This window comes from Ursus maritimus, unplaced genomic scaffold, assembly GCF_017311325.1.
Source record: "Ursus maritimus isolate PB19 unplaced genomic scaffold, ASM1731132v1 scaffold_19, whole genome shotgun sequence".
Taxonomy (NCBI): Eukaryota; Metazoa; Chordata; class Mammalia; order Carnivora; family Ursidae; genus Ursus; species Ursus maritimus.
In genome coordinates, this window is record NW_024424341.1 from 28,486,714 (window position 1) to 28,492,713 (window position 6,000).

At 51.1% G+C, this 6,000-nt stretch overlaps 1 protein-coding gene across 1 annotated transcript in view; it reads right to left on the bottom strand.

Moving 5' to 3' along the window:
* The window catches only part of FA2H (fatty acid 2-hydroxylase), a 49,185-nt gene that overhangs the window by 22,576 nt on the left and 20,609 nt on the right, over positions 1 to 6,000 (bottom strand). The gene's annotated exons all lie outside the window — the stretch shown is intronic.

Genomic DNA, 6,000 nt, shown 5'->3' on the forward strand with positions numbered 1-6,000 from the left:
TTCCAAATGAACCAAGAGAACCTGGTGGTGACAGTGATGCTGGCATTTTCTGGGGGAAACCCATATTAACCCAAGTAAAAGTAGGTTTCCTCAGTCCTGATTTGGGGTGGATAGCTCAGGACCTTAGTCTGGGCCACCCTGCGGATACCTGAATTCTTTAAAAAAGCATCTCGGATGACCTCTTAAGGACAAAGAAGAGTGGGTTTTATAGCATATCATACAATGAAACTCCCTAAGTATCCAATATAAATGCCCCATAATACACCTGTCCCTTCTAGTTCTGTCCTAGCCTCAAAATGCCCCAGAGCTCCCCCAATCACTGAGGTACTGATTCTTCCTCCCTCCTGGGTAGTCATTTTCTCCTGGGCACCCCAAATCCTTTCTTAAGTAGGGTAATCTGATCCTTCTCCGCACCAACCCCCACCCCCACCCATCCCACACGGGGCAGGGGAGGGGTCATCACACCAATCACCATTTAACATTTTTGTGCTAGGCTCTTCAGACATCCCCGAACGGCAGACACAGGCCTGTTTGGGCACATCCACCTGAACCACCCCCAGAAGCAGAAGAAAGGGCCGTCCGCTCACGGCACAGGGCACAGAGCACTCATCTGCCCAGCCCGTGTGCCTCCTCACTCAAGTCTGGACTGTTCTCGGAGGGTTCCAGTCCCTGGAAAAGTCTTCCTGCTGCCCACCTGGCTGAACGTTTTCCAGGGATCACTCCTGATTCCTTCCCTCTAGGACTGTGCACACTTTCTCTTTTCCACCTGCCAACCTGACACATATTAGAGGACAGCCAACACCCCACCCCCGGCTGCCTGCTTTTCCCCAAGACCCTCTGAGGACACAACAGAGTCTCTAAGCATAAGGATTGGCCTGCTGTGCCTCTTCCACAGCAGATGTGATGGGACCAGTGCAGAGCCCTGCAGGGCTCGCACCTCCCTGGCATGCAATATCATGGGACCTGAGCTCCCATCAGCCCTTTGGGTGGCCATCCTATGCATTCACCCACTTAGCTTATGGCCACTGGAAGCCTTTTGTGTGGCCTGCTGCTGGCACTGTGTGCAGAGCCGATATGGTCCAGGAAGTGATTTGGACCCGCACAACTGTTCACTGGAGGGCCCCAAAAGATGTGTGATGACTGGATGCCCAGAACAGTGATGAAGGGGGGTGGGTAGCAGTCAGTGGAAAACAGAGAAAGCCTGGAAATGAGATCTGCAATGGGAAGTCTGCAGGGACAGGAAGCCTTGGCTCCATATCGGCTTCCTCTTCAGGGCTGATGGTCTCAGTGCAATAGCACTGTGGCCCCCTGCCTCTTCACCCAGATCGTCCCTCCCACACGGCTTTCCTCCATTTGTCCATCGACACACATGTTTGAGCACCCACAACGTGCCAGAGCAACAGCCCAGAAGACGCTCTCTCTGACCCTGGCCCCACTCCTTGCCTCTGAAGAATGTTCCCAACTGCCCACATCATAGTCTGACCCAAAAGCCCCACTGTCCCCTCTGACGCCACTTCCTAAAAGTGAACGAACCTAGCATTGTCCCCTGTAAGTTGGCTTATGGTTAACCTCCCTATATTTAAAATCTTTCCCCTGTATTTCCAGTCTTCTCTGCTGTTATGCCCTTGGATGAACCCTAATTTTTCCCTCTAGGACAGTATTTTCCTTCTCAAATGTCATCCTTCCAGGATGATGACAAAGGTTAATATTCACAAATGCTTATGATGTACCCAGCCTGTCATCATCCTAGCAACTGTATGAACAAATGTATGATCTCTTCGTTTTCCAATGTTTAAAAAAAATCAGACTTTCTATATGTCCCACTGCCCCAGCTGGTTATTTATAATCTCCTGCCCCTTGCTGTTTTTTGTATGTTTGGGCGATTATCTTGTTTGTCCAATGGTGTTATAGATTCCGATAGGGCAGGATAAGTTCTCTCTTTTTTAGGGTGCCTAGGATGGGCTCCTGAAAATCCTAAATGCTCCACTCATTATTTCTTGAGTGGGCCATGTGTCAATGTTCTTTGCAAAATGGCCAGGGTTCCCCGAGGCTCCTGTAGGATGGTGGGCTTGGCTGCTGGCGATAAAGCCCTGAGGTTCTGCAGGGCTCATGCTTCCTGGAAATGGAAAACAAATCCACTTCGAGGAGAGCAGTGGCCCAGGACACTGAACACACCATCTTAAAATGCCACTCTGGATAGGACAGTGCCCAGATACAAGGGTCAAAGTTGCAATAATCTGGGCCATATTAATAATCTTTGGCCAAGGACAACGGGATAAGCAGAACTAAAACTGCCTCAGACTGATACAGGAGCACTAGCATTTTATTTTGCCAAATAAATATATTTTTTAAATTTATCATCAGCAGCATTTCGTAAATGAAAGGAAATTTCCAGACCAAATAGGTAGGAAACGCATACTTGCAGAATAAAAGGCAATTCTTCCTCAGGAAGGACATTTGGCAACTTTAAACTGACATTCTTTTTCTAAAAAAGGTTCTTCCTATTTATAAACATTTTTTAATGCAGAAAAATTACAACCTAAAATTTTGTTTTTAATTATTTTCTTGGTTCAAAGTAGTCGGTGTGGGTCTCTATAAACTACAAGTAACAGGAAGTACAGCAAAATGTTCACTTGTTTCAGTTCTAAGGTTTTCGTTCATTCTTTCTTTTTTTAAAGATTTATTTATTTATTTGAGGGGGGAGCATGGAGAGAATCTCCAAGCAGACTTGTCACTGAGCGTGGATTCCCATGCGGGGCTCGATCCCACGACCCTGAGATCATGGCCTGGGCTGAAACCAAGACTCAGCTGCTCAACCCGCTGAGCCACCTAGGGGCCCTGCCCTTCAGGTTTTTCTTAAAAATTACTAAAAGCCCAGTTTCACAGGTAGGTGTTGGCTTCCAATGGAAACAGAACTTTGCCGTTTTTCCGTCTGTCTGGAAATATTCCAGGTGAAAGGAGGGAAGTGGGAGAGAGCCACACCTGCACGGCACTGGCTCACTGGCTTGCAGCCCCAGCGCCGAGCAGCTGGGGGATCCCCTCAGGACAGGGCCCTTGAACCCTGGGCCAGTCTCGTGTGAATGAAGGCTGGCACTGGGGTGCACTGCCCATGCCTGAAGGATGAGGAGGAGAGGGCGGCGGGGAAGGGAGCAGGCACCACTTCCTCCTGTCCTCCTCTTCCCTCCCTCGGCTGCCCCAGCTTAATCTCAACCCGAGAGAGCTGGAGCCACCAGGTAGCAATGTCGTGGGTGATAGGCTCTTGGCAAATACATTGCAGACTGACCGTATAAGCAAGGTGCTCTCCGGGTGGCCTCATCGTGACCACACCCCTCCCTGGCAGAAGCCCAGGTTATTAATCACAAGGCCGTCCACACCTCTGGTCTGGGAGGAGACTTCAAGGAGAGAGGGCGAGTGGCACGTTGGTACGGCCAGGAGCAGACACACGCAGACACCAGGGAGTGTCCTCCAGTGTGTCTTTCATTGACTCTTTTTCTCGAGTCTACTGTGGGATTTCAAAAGCTCTAAAAGGCTTCTCCACACAGAAACAGGGCAAAGCCCCTCCCGAAGATGGGCTCCCATTCCCACTCTGGGGAGGCTGCTCCGGTCTGCCCCCGGCACAGGAGCCCCTGTGCCGCACACACTGATCTGGGCCGCATTTTCCAGCCTTCCGCGCCCCAGTGTTTATTTTATAGTCGAGCTGGGCTCACCCTTGAATTCCACAGGCAAACACCATCCATGAATCAGAAGTGTGTAAAGGTCACTCCTGGGAACTAGGCTATAACTCAGGCTTTGAAAGATTTTGTTTTCTAAAGTTTCTTGGAAACTTCCACAATGCATTATTTAAAAGACTCTCCTGATCCTGGAAGCAAGCCAAAGAGATCTTTAAAAACCAAATAAGTGTCAGAAAGCGAAGAACATGTGTGTTCTTTTCCAGTATTTGGAAATTGTTCCACCTTCAGGTCGAACGTGTTTCAGTATTTTGGAAAGGTGAAGTGAGCATTCGGGAGTCAGGCTCTCACCGGCTTTTGCGAGAATGGTCAGCCCAAGTGTGAATGAATGTGGCTTAATCTGGGGTGTGCAACCCACCCGTGTAAGGTGACAACTTTCTTAGAGGCTCCACCTGAAGGACACAGAGGGTCGTGGGGCAGCAAGAATGGAGCTGAAGACCCACCCCATCGTCCTGGCTCCTCCTGACCTTTCCACCCTGGGAAGGCAGGCCGGAGCACAGCTAGAAGCACTTTTGGGATCAGGCCCAAGGCTGTCTGGGAGAAGCGTGATGAGTGGAGCAGGGTGGTGCTGGGGCTGAAAGCATCTTGCTCTCCTCACGCATTTCCCTGTGACTGTCTCCCAAGCCAGATCACGGGGTGGCTCCATGTGGGTAGAGATCCTGCTGTCTTGCTCACTGCTAGGTCCCCAGTAGCAGGCATGGGATCAGCATTCAGTGCCTACTGCATGATACAATAATGAGTAGATGGTGGCTTCCAGGCCTGAAGAGGCCACCGAAGTGTGGGTGGGGCAGGTAGAAAGAGAACTGCCCAATGCCTTCCAAAGCCTGTGTGTACTTGGACAGAGAAGGTCCATGTGCTCAAGAATGGCCAATGTGCTCCGCCAAGGAGACTGGGTGGGCAGGCACCACCCATCCTGAGGTGAGAACCACTGAATGTGCTGGGCAATATGGTGGGGGCAGCAAGGAGGGCATTCCCATCTTCTTGGGTCCTCCAGCCACAGTGCAAAGCTGCAGGAAGAGAAGCCAGTGGGACAGCAGTGCCAGTCCTAGCTTCCTCCAGGGCAATGCCAGTTCCTAGCTGCTCATGAGGCATTATATCCTCTTGGGTCAGCCCAAGCCACAGCTCTCCTCTCATGGACACCCCTGCCCCTTCCCCTGAGCTCCATCCTCCACCCTCTCTCACACTGAGTTTAGCACCCTCAGACCCAAACTCATGGACCACCCAGGAGTTATTCCTGCCAGCTCCCTAAGGTTCCACCAGTGCCCTCAACACACCTGTCCCTCAAGGAGGCAGCCCTTGGGGGGATCCTGGGGCAGGGAAAGCACTGGAGCCAGCCTCTAGTTCTAGATGCTGCGGATTCACCTCTAGACTAAGGGACCTGATTCTAGACCAGGCTCCATTATCAACTTGCAATGTGACCCTTGGAACAAGAAATTGCTTATCCCTAACAGGGCACCCCGAGGTCCTGCTCTGTCCTCTGAGGTCAGGCAGGTGACACCAATGAGTGAGGCAGGCAGGGTGCGGTTCATAACGCAGACTCACGTTGTTTGCATAATAAACACGGAGGAATACCCTCACCTCCACAAGGAAAGATGCTCACTCTCATTTTGGAAACATGAGGTACCATGAAACAAAACAAACACGCAAAACCATGAGGCACCCTGTTGCTAAAGACGAAAGAAAGAAAGGAAATGCACTGAGAGCAGTAATCAAAGGTCACTGTGCCTTGGTCTTGAATGGAGTGGACTGCGGTGAACCAGAGGGGTTGTGCCCTGTTAAAGGGGGCAGCCCTGACTTAGGTCCTGGTCAGGTGAGAAAGGAACTCAGGGTTGTAGACCTTCCAATTTCTAAGAAAAGCTGGGAAACCAGATTTTTGTGGGGAATCTCCAGATTTTAAAATTTGCTTTGCATTTAAAACAAGCAAACAAACCAATGTGTCTCAATACAAACGTGGCCCTTGGTCTGCAGGTTTGAAACATCTGGACGAGCCGCAGCCCTCCTGCCTCATGGTACGGCCACAGAGAAGGGCGCGCTCGGACAGGCAGCAGCCCAGGTTTTGTCCTCTCGTGCAATGTCCAGAACAGGGAGTCTAGGGGGGAGCTGGGGCTGCACCCACATGGGGCAGGCCTACAGGGTCAGCTGTGTCGAGGATCGGAGTGAGCTGGGTGCCAGAGCCCCAGCAAGGTTCGATGAGGGGTAACCCTCAGCCTCCTCCTCCCTCCAGCCTGGCAGAGAGGATTGGCTTCAAGAGGAAGCACAAGTGGGTGGCAGA